The sequence below is a fragment of the Rhamphochromis longiceps genome, linkage group LG11, assembly GCF_057381845.1.
Source record: "Rhamphochromis longiceps isolate RC_006_pf linkage group LG11, R_longiceps_female_GT1.1, whole genome shotgun sequence".
NCBI classification, from domain to species: Eukaryota; Metazoa; Chordata; class Actinopteri; order Cichliformes; family Cichlidae; genus Rhamphochromis; species Rhamphochromis longiceps.
The window spans coordinates 172800-183302 of record NC_140567.1 but is presented as its reverse complement, the minus strand read 5'-3'; the positions used below and the strand labels follow the sequence as shown (position 1 = coordinate 183302).

Genomic DNA, 10503 nt, shown 5'->3' with positions numbered 1-10503 from the left:
GGCTGCTGAAGCTGTTTTCTGGAACAGAGACGTGTTGGATATAAAACCAACTCTTCTTTATGTGTCAGCACTGAGGAAAGGAGCAGCTTCGTTTCTAAGTGTATGAAGGACTGTAGCAGTGTGTGTGTGAGGTTTATTTCACAGACAGAACCATGTCAAAAACACAACTTCAGGTAAAAACAATACAAAATCAAAGAGTCTGATCAGAAGGATTAAACAGAGGAGTGTGGGACTGTTTTTAACAGACAGCAGGTTAAGCCAGGCTGGAGGAGTAAACTGAGCCTCGGTGTGAGCAGCAGTGTGTTTGACAGGAAGCTGAGATAAACAGTCTGGAGCCCATTTAGTGCTTCATATGAAAGTGTGAGGATTTGAAAGCAAATCTAAAATCAAGCAGGAGTCAGTGTGAGAATGATTTGTGCTTTTCCTCAGTCAGATGCTGGGAGTTTCAGTTCATCCATGTTCAGCGTGCTGTGGTTTGTGTAACAGGAGAATATGACAGTATAAATCAAGTCTTCATGTCACTGAAAGCCTCCACAGTCTGCTATGGAGGTGCATCAGTTTGGATTTACAAGAAGAACATTTCTTAAACCTGCCACAAGATGGCGCTCCAACAGAAGGGATGTCCACAGTGTAACACAGACACACACATACTGTGTGAATGTGTGAGTGAATGGGCTTTCAACACAAGGCTTCTGCTGCTACCTTTAATTACATAATTAGCTAACAAGAACAAACTGTTAATTACCACCAAAGAACGGCTCCAGATTTTAGCTGCTGACCATTTTGTGAAACGTTGATTACATCAGCTTATTGTTGATTTTTCAACCTTAATATCAGCTGCTTTAAAGGAGCCTCGTTCTCTGGCAGTAACACTTTTCTTCACTAGATGCAGTGCAGGCACAGTCTGTGTTTCTAAACTACACACTAATGTTCATTGTTGTGCAGCTAAATCCTCCCTCTGGATGGGAAGAATCCCTGTCAGGCTTCAAACACCTGGCTTGGTGTTCTGGAGCTAATGTGTCACCTGTGAGGACTCTGAGATGAACACACAGCAGACACTTCAGTTCTCCGTCTGTGTGTCCTCAGTTTCCCAGCATGCCTTGGCTGTGGTGGTGGAGGTGAATGAGGGGGAACATGCTGCTCTGTCAGCACTCAGGTTTCATACCTGGTGATCTCAGAGGACAAAGCGGCGTTACAGCAGCGCACGTTGATGAGACCTGATGCTCTGAACAGTTCAGACTTCAGCCTCACTCTGAGAAAACAAACGACTGACTGTCAGCAGCAACTACACCTGCTCCATCAGTGACGGAGAGAAGAACTGAGACTGAGAGACATACAGCTGCAGGTCAAAGGTCAGAAACGCCCGCTCTTTGTACGGGTCAGGAGTTAGTACTGCAGAGGTCAGAGGTCAGCTTGCTGACAAACCATTTGAAACAGTTTGGAGCTAAAAGCACAACAGCAGAGGAAAGAAGAGACACTGCAGAGATGATGCAAAATATTGTGTTTTGTTCTCAGCTGTCAAAAAGTGTAACACACGTGTTCCAGCACAGCCTTTGTGTACTTTCACTTCTCCATACTGTCCATTGGAAATCCTGTTTGTTAGTTTTTGATTTCAGTCCATGTGTCCAAAGCAAACTTCTGTCCCACACTTTCTCTGCTGACTCTTCACCGATGCTCAGATGATCTCAGATGATTTCACCAGAACTCATCAAAATTCGGGCTCCACAGAAACCCAGACGTCACTAAACAAGCGTAACAAGCAAAGTGAAAACTGGTCGTTCAGCTTTATTGACCAAAGATAAGCTCACATGTCACCTCATGACACAGACACTTATTTCCACAGCATGCACGAGGACTGACAATAAGTGTCTATAAAGCCACTTCTATCTGCCACACCTGTGCTTCTGTCATGGTTGCTCTCCTCTCACTCTGTCATTTATCCACAGTCTGCCTCCCTCTGCTCCGTCAGCTGACGTCCTCTCTACACCACCTGCTGTGTTTTATCCTGCAAAAACACATTTAAGAAGCGTTGCACCGAGTAACGGGAGTAACTGGTATAAAATACATTTAAAGGAGGTGGTGCTGAGTGCTGTGACTGGGGTCCCACCACTGACATCACGGGTGGAGGACATGTTGGAAAACTGCTACAAAGTGCTGTGCAGCCAGCAGAGCTTACAGTCTGTCCTGTGTGTCATACAGGCTCTCACACTTAGTGTTTCTGTGACACATTGAAGAGAAGTTTGTGTTGTTCACAGTTGTGCTTGTACTGAGTGACAGCTGACATGACCTAACAGGAATAATGTGTCTGTGCTGAATGAGAAGTAACACACAATGAAGTCTTGATGCATCTCAATCATCCAGGAAAGTGAGTCTGTTGCTTCTGTTCATCTGGACGCAGCGTTTTGTGGGAGAAACGTGTCGTCATCATCAGGTGACGTCTTCAGTCTCAGCTGCAGGTTTCAGTCTTACAAACAGGACATTTGCATAAAGACTGAAAGCAGCTGCAGGAACGATGGGCTGGGAGCTCCGTTCCTTCATCTTAATTATGCAGATTCTCAGGACCATTGATCAACAACCACTGATCCATGTCCATGAGTCCCATTCACAGAGATGTGGGAATGGCTGCAGTCACAGCATGTAAGATGGAAATAAATGAGAAGTATTTAGCTGAAGTGGATTTGATTTATGTTAGTTCTTTTTTAACTTGTAGTTCTACATTGGAAGATTATTGTGATATTGAAATATAAAAATACATTTATATTCTATTATTTTCTCAAAATAAGCGTCACACTCGTGGAAGCTGGTGTAGCCGCCGAAACGCCTGCATTTATGGAGACTTTCAGCCCCAGGTAGGCCAGTTATGGATCTTCGGATCCACATTATGTTAGCAGCTCCACCGTGAACTGTGTTAAAGCAAACACGCTCACGCCTCACAGACGACAGCTTACAGTCCTGTAGAGATAAAGTGACTTCGTACAGCCCCGACCTGCAGACGCTGTGCGCAGAGGTTCAGGAGCAGAAGTCCCGTTGTAAACATATCACGGCAGACCCGACGATGTTTGCATGAACGCGCTTTTCAGCATCTCTTTATTGACCACTTTACACACACGGTTGCTGTGCGCACACAGCCGGCTGTAGCTTTGCAGCGCACAGCCCGACACACACCAACAACAGCAGAGAGAGCACAGACGTTAAGGCGTGATTGCGGGTGCCGCTCAGGTGCGTCCGCCTCCCCTGCAGCGGCGCTGCAGACCACGCCCGCCACACGCAGTAACCAGGTAAAATACATACTTGGGCAGAATTTTGCAAACATCTATTTTTCATTTTGTAGCAGCATAGAGCTTTTTTCCAATTATTTTTTAAAAGTCAGGTCAAGGCTCCAAAAGCCCAAAGGCGATATAACAGTTTGTGTTTGCTACATGGATCATTGTAGTTCAGCTTTCCTTTGTTATATTTCTTTAAGAGCTCAAAATGTGTTCATTACATAAATCAAATGTAATTTTCTCTGTAGCACTTCATGGATTTCATAAGCAACACACTGTAGTTGTTCACACAAAGCATAAAGGTAAAAACAATATACACAGTGTTATCTTCATTTTAGATGTTACAAAGTATTTGCGGCTCCCAGTGTTTTCCCGAACCCTGACCCTTTGTGTGGAAACCGGGTCCAAAAGGCTCTTTGGGTGTTAAAGGTTGCTGACCCCTGCACTAGGCCCAACTGACACATATATTTGATTCCAAATACAAAAAATAATGTGTAACCTGCTGGAAGAATGTAGGAGGTTGAGACAGGATCTCAACACTTGGTGTCTGCAACAAAAGACAACAATATGTGGGGCGATCGTGGCTCAAGAGTTGGCAGCTCGTCTTGTAATCGGAAGGTTGCCGGTTCGAGCCCCGGCTTGGACAGTCTCGGTCGTTGTGTCCTTGGGCGAGACACTTCACCCATTGCCTACTGGTGGTGGTCAGAGGGCCCGGTGGCGCCAGTGTCCGGCAGCCTCGCCTCTGTCGGTGCGCCCCAGGGTGGCTGTGGCTACAAGCTTGCCATCACCAGTGTGTGAATGGGTGGATGACTGGATGTGTAAAGCACTTTGGGGTCCTTAGGGACGAGTAAAGCGCTCTACAAATACAGGCCATGTAATGGCAGAAACATTCTCTAGTGTAAATCCTGACTAGTTCATTAACTACAGATCAGTTTCAGTGAACATTATTCACAGAGGGATCTGAGTTCCTTATACCAGACTCTACAGAAACTGTAACACTGTGCAGCTCTGCGACTCAACAATATGACAACAATGTAACACACACTAGAATCATCAAATAAAGCCCCACTAACCACTAGAACTAGAACTAACTAACTAGCACTGGACACTTGCATATTAGAGATTTCTACCACCATAGGAGGCGAGATATCATCCTTGAACCAGAGCATCCAGCCCTCAATTTCGGACATAAAAAGCGACGTGGCCAGGCATGATAACACTTTGACTGAACTGCAGGACTGTGCCTCGAACCACTCTGACACCATCGCCACTCTCCAGGCCACTGTGGAGCGTTTGTCTGCGGAGGTAAAGAAGTTAGATGAGAGATGTGGAGCTCTTGAGGCACTCCAGGAGGAATAATTTAAGAACTGCAGGAATACCAGAAGGCACAGAGGGACCCAAGATGACTGAGTTGGTTCACACCTGTTGGCGGAGGCGCTATCTCTCGAGGAGAAGCCACTCATCGATCGAGCACATAGAGTGAATCGCCAGCGTCCCAAACAAAGTCATCTTCCTCGGCCCATCATCTTGAGATTGCACTACTACCACATTGGTGAGGAAATTCTGCTGAAAGCTGCAGAGAACAAGAACCTGATGTATAAGGGTTTTTAAAATAAACATCCTCCCAGATTTCCCTCCCTCTGTTGGAAACGCAGAGCCGCATTTGCAAATATGAGAGGAAGACTACGTGGGATGACCGGCGTCAGGTACAGACTGCTATACCCTGCAAAGCTGTTAGTGACCCATGGTGATGTGAGGAAAAGCTTTACCGATCCCAAAGAGACCGTAGACTACATAATTAATTATGTAACCATAATTAAATGGTCACATCCATCGTTAAACGTCCACACTGATGAAGCAACGACAGGTTTGAAGCCTCTGTGTTTAACATCACTGGGGCTGCGCTGTGACCATGATCATATCCTATCGTCCTGCACACCTCTGTTGCTTGTGAAGCTCGCACACAAGAATTTCGCTCACATGTGATGTACCAGTGTACCTGCACATGTGATGTGACAATAAAAGTGATTTGATTTGATAAACATCTATATCACAACAATTTGACATTTTCTGTGACTTTTCTGAATCTCGGGCAGATGAACTTCCCTGAAGTGTTTCCAGCTGGGCGTCGAGTGTTTGACCGACGCATGAAACGACACGTTTGTGAGTATTTGTGAGTATTTATCACACGGCGTGCTGCGGGGAAAAGCCTGTTGTAACATTCATGTTTTTACGTAACATTTTTGTTTTATCACACAAACACCTCCAACACCTACAGGTCAGCAGGTCCACTGCTGTCTCTGATGGGCCCAAACTTTGCTTGTTCAGCGTTTGCTGCTGCTGACTTTGAAAATCACACCAAACATGGAATCAAATATATCGACTCAGCTTAGACTACAGAGAAGCTGCCCACAAAACTCAAACACAAAAGGCTTTTTAAAGACAACAATCACTTTGACAGACACACAAACACGACTGAGTACAGAGGAGCTGCTGGTTTGAAGCCACAGAAATGTTCAAATGTTTAAACACACTGCAGCGTTGCAGCCGTGATGCATTTGTGCTGCTAAGGCCACACACATCAGCTGCCTTACATTTTAGCACCAGTTCATCTCTGACCATGGCAGCACAGTCTTTCCAGTACAGTGATGTTGGTGGGGACAGTGGGGACTAATTGTTCATTGGCTGTAAGCCGGTCACATGGACGTTTAACTGGTGCTTTGATTGCTCTGTAGTCTGTTGTGCCTGTGAGCTGCTCCTAAAATGAGACAGATTATAATTGTCACCATTCTGTTAATGACTCTTATTATGTGCGCTCTCCTCCACTGTCACACTAAACACATTAAACCTTTATTTTTGTGTAAAGTCAGGATTTATTGGCTCTTCTTAAAAGCGTCATGAAGTGCAAAACTCAGCAAACATTATACAAAAGTAGATTTAGAAGCTGAACTGAAAACATTTAAAGTGACAGTCAGCACAAATCCAGCTGACATCTCCATCCAACCCAAGTCTTCATTTAAAGTCATTATAACTGTGACACACGTTTGTTACAGTATTAATCCTGCCTGATGCTGCAGGGCCAACATCATGAAACAGGCTCAGCATTTATTTCCATTATGAAACTTTATCATTAAAAACAAACCATTGTTCTGCAGTCGTCCCAGGACTGTCGGTCAAACGTTCTCTCCACATGTTTAAGGCTGAGCTCACTTTATCGTCTGCCTGAAGGAGGGAAGCAGATGTTACTAAACATCACAATAAAACATATGAAATGGGTGCACATGAGGAACGTCTGCACTGTTAAAGCCATGCAAACATCTTCACACATGAAGCAGCAACACCTCTCAGTTTAGCAGCAGCTGGTAAAAGCCACAGTGATCCTGGAGCCTCCCTGAAGGACTCGTTCATCAGTAACTGTCAGGAGGACGATTAAACCTTCTGCACACGTCCTGTAGTTACACACTCGGGAGGAAAGACGACGTCCTCGCTCTGCAACATGATCTGTGTTTCATCCAGGACGCTCAAACACAGACTGGTTTCCAAATATTAGACGCACTGGTTCTTCATGCGTTTCTACCTGAGCACTCAGAGTCATTTCTACAACAGGCCTCCTTCACCTGCTGGTGCCTCTGTTTCTGTGTTTGGCTGTTTCCATCAGTGCCTGATGTTTGTGATCTTTGATCTGTTCTGAAGTCTCTCTTTGTAACACAAATGTTGTTTGGCTTCTTTTGCAAACAAGGCAAAAGAACTTTAATGGATTCATTTGCTGATCTTATTTTCTGATGCAAAGCCGTCCTTTCAACGCTTTAGAAAGAAAACCAAACAATGTTTTTAAAACTTTCCCAAAATGTAAAAGCTATTAAAACCATAAACTTCTGCTCCTTGATCATGTGATTCTTCTTCTAGACTGTCTGTAATTGTTATTGCTGATTGTCAATAAAGTTGTTTTTTATAAGTTATGTTGTAAAGGAAGCTTGTGGCGAGGGAGGAGGGGCGACTAAAAGCAGGTTCATATAGTGGGAAAGTCCTCAGGTCATGTGAGGATATTTACTGATGCGTCAACACTGTCAGATAAAAGAACGGCTGCTGCATTTGTTCTCCCACAAATAAGTTTGGTGATGAGTAAAAGAATTACAGATGATGTGGCAGTTTATACTGGGAGCTGGTAGTGATGTTACTGGCTTTAACTGGGTGGAGGACGCACTAATATGGAGGTATGTGGTTTGCTGGGACTCTAGCAGCGTGCTAGTGAGCACAGGTGATATGTCTTCAGACTCTAGGCAACATATTGTTTTTGATATACTTCATTTACTGTATAGAATCAAACACAGAGGGATAGAAGTGGATTTCTTATGGCTCCCTGTGAATATCGGTGTTGATGCAATGAACAGGACGATGAGTTTAAAAAGGTGCAGCAAGAAGAAGTCGTGCAGGTTTGACTATAAAATACAGTGAAAGTGAGGTGAAGAGTATAATCAAGGTAAAGATGAAGGACGAGTGGCAGGCACACTGGGACAGAGACGGGAAAGGCAGATATTATTATACAGAAAACAGTCGTGTAGAAGAAGCTGCAGCAGAGACCAGGATGTAATCTGGAGAGTCAGAGTTGGTCACACAGGCTTGAATAGCACACTTAAAAAGGTAAACATGACACAGGAAGTGTGACTTCTGTGGACCAGAGGAGACGTTTGACGGGTTGTTAGCGTAGTCAGGATGCTGGATGGAAACGCTGTGCCTGATAGGATGATTACAGGCTGGACTTTGTCTTCCTGTTACAGATGGATCCAGGCCCTGGATGACTGCTGGACACACATGACCCACACTAGGCTGCCTTCATCCATCCTTTCCTCCTTCACTGAGACTCAGAATCAGCATGTATGTAACAGGGTGGGTACCTACAACTACCTGGATGGTGGCAGTAACAGCAGCAGTAACAGCTACAGTATGTTCAACCCTGATTCTTTTGTCCCCAAACAGAGAAAACCGACTCATAGTGTGTTAAAATATTGATATTTCTTTTTATTCAATCATCTTCCAGAAGAGAGAGACCTCTGCACAGCTCAAACGCCAGTTGCAAGAGCTCTAACATTAGAATCATAAACTGTGCCTCATACAGGTTTTATTTTGGTACTTTACACGTCACACAGTCTCAAACATTGCTTAAATGGCAAGTTCCTCATTTCAGTGTCTTATCTATTAATATGGCTGTGCACTAAAACTTCCTGTTCTTCAGTCTGGCTGAGCACTTAGTTTGTGAGTCAAAAGTGGCCTTGCTCTACAAGCCTTCATTATTAAAGTACATAAAACAATCTAATGAGCAGATACACATTAAAAATATTTCTCTTATCCCTAACAAGTATTAATCAAAGAAGTGAAGTTGTTCATTTTTTAAATCACATTTTAATGAAGATTTGACAAAACAAGGATGAAGTTTGTGTTTTATTAGTTTGATCAGTGATTTGAATCCTTTCATTACAGAGTGAAGTTAAAGTAGACGTGTGAACATACTAATAAACACAAAGGGACACAACTACTACTCCATGATGGAAAGCTGAAGTATGACACAGCTTTATGAACCTCCTGTTATCCTGGTAGACGAGTACAGCAATAAATCTTTTACTTGAACATCTTCTGGCTCCAATAAGCTTTGAAATGTGACCATGAAGTCAGAGACACACTGACTGAAACCCACAGCTGTGACTGTGGATCACATCCACACACAGTGTAGCTGCTGTCTCTGTGTGAGCCTTTGCACTGCTGCTCGCAGCACCGTTATATCACTCAGCGCTCGCTGCTGTTATTGAATCCACTTTTTACTGTCCGTGCAATCAAGCTCCTCTGCAGAGCTAGAAAATATCTTAGAACCAGTTTATGTGTTAGGGGATCCTTTGCAGTTGTGACTGTTGCCTCTGTTTTTGTCCTTTGGTTCCTGGGAGCCTTTTACATTTCCATCAGCAACAAATATCTGAACAGGCTTTATTGTAGGAAATACAGGATTAAATAGTTGTCATTATTTATTAGATGTTGTTAAAGATGATCAGATGTTTGTTTAGTTTAATGCTGTGGCTTCAGTCAGCATCACTGTGCTGTATAGTTTTATTTTTCTCATCCTTCTGTTAAAGTTGCTGAATAAAAGCACCTCACCGCTGCCTCGAGCCTCCTTCTTTAAAGCAGCAGAGGCTCTTCATTCAGTTATCACAGCTCGAGTTGTTCTGCAGGAGACCGAGAGTACTGTGCTTGGTCCATAATGACATTAATCCTAAAAAATAGTTCTGGCATAATAATTGTGCACACAGTGTAAAACTGAAGAAGCTTCTCAGATGAAATGTCTTCAAGAAACTTAAAAAAGTCCAGACACTTTTGTTTCTGAGCTTCTTAATTCAATTCAATTTTATTTATATAAATCACAACAACAGTCGCCTCAAGGCGCTTTATATTGTACAGTAGATCGCACAATTATAGATACAGAGAAAAACCCAACAATCATATGACCCCCTATGAGCAGCACTTTGGTGACAGTGGGAAGGAAAAACTCCCTTTTAACAGGAAGAAACCTCCGGGACAACTATAGTGTCTGTTTCCTGAAAACTGAACTTTTCACCACACCATTAAGTAGCTCCCTCCACTGACGCTGATCCGCTGCAGGTGTGTGGCATCCTCCTTGGGCCTGGCCAGTCGTCCACAGGCCTGACGGTGCCTGTAGCCCAGCCTCTGGCCACAACCCCAGACACACACACTAGAAATAATAGTCCACACCCCAAGTCCCCGAAACCGGGTTCGTGACAGGTTTGCTATTTTCAGTTTATTTAATATAAACTTTTAGTTATGTCATTTCTTCAAGTAACGATTCAAGACAAAGAGAAGGTAATAAGGCAAAGACGTGGTATTGGCCACTAGTGAAGTGTGTGACTGTCAGGCTGCCAAACAAACCTCTTCTCCAGCACGTCACACTTGTGGAGCTTCCTGGAAACTGTGACTGTAACAAGAGCAGAGATCAGATGTGGAAAGGGGTAATTCAAGTTTAATTCAAATGTATCTGCACCTTTATCTTTAACTTTACCTGCACCAAGTCTGATCTGTTTGATCATTCACATGATCTGATAGCAACTTAAAATTCAAATATAGATCTTGGGCAAGAAACACTGACTCCACATTCATAGGAGACTGAAGACATAAAAATAAAAGAAATAGCCAGTTGAGCAGTGTGCTTATCTGAGGAACTGTTTAATATTAAACTTCG

General features: G+C 43.6%; 1 long non-coding RNA gene across 1 annotated transcript in view; it reads left to right on the top strand.

Annotated features, from left to right (window-relative positions):
• LOC146658350 (uncharacterized) overlaps positions 1 to 10503 on the top strand; it is a 237701-nt gene that overhangs the window by 133723 nt on the left and 93475 nt on the right. The gene's annotated exons all lie outside the window — the stretch shown is intronic.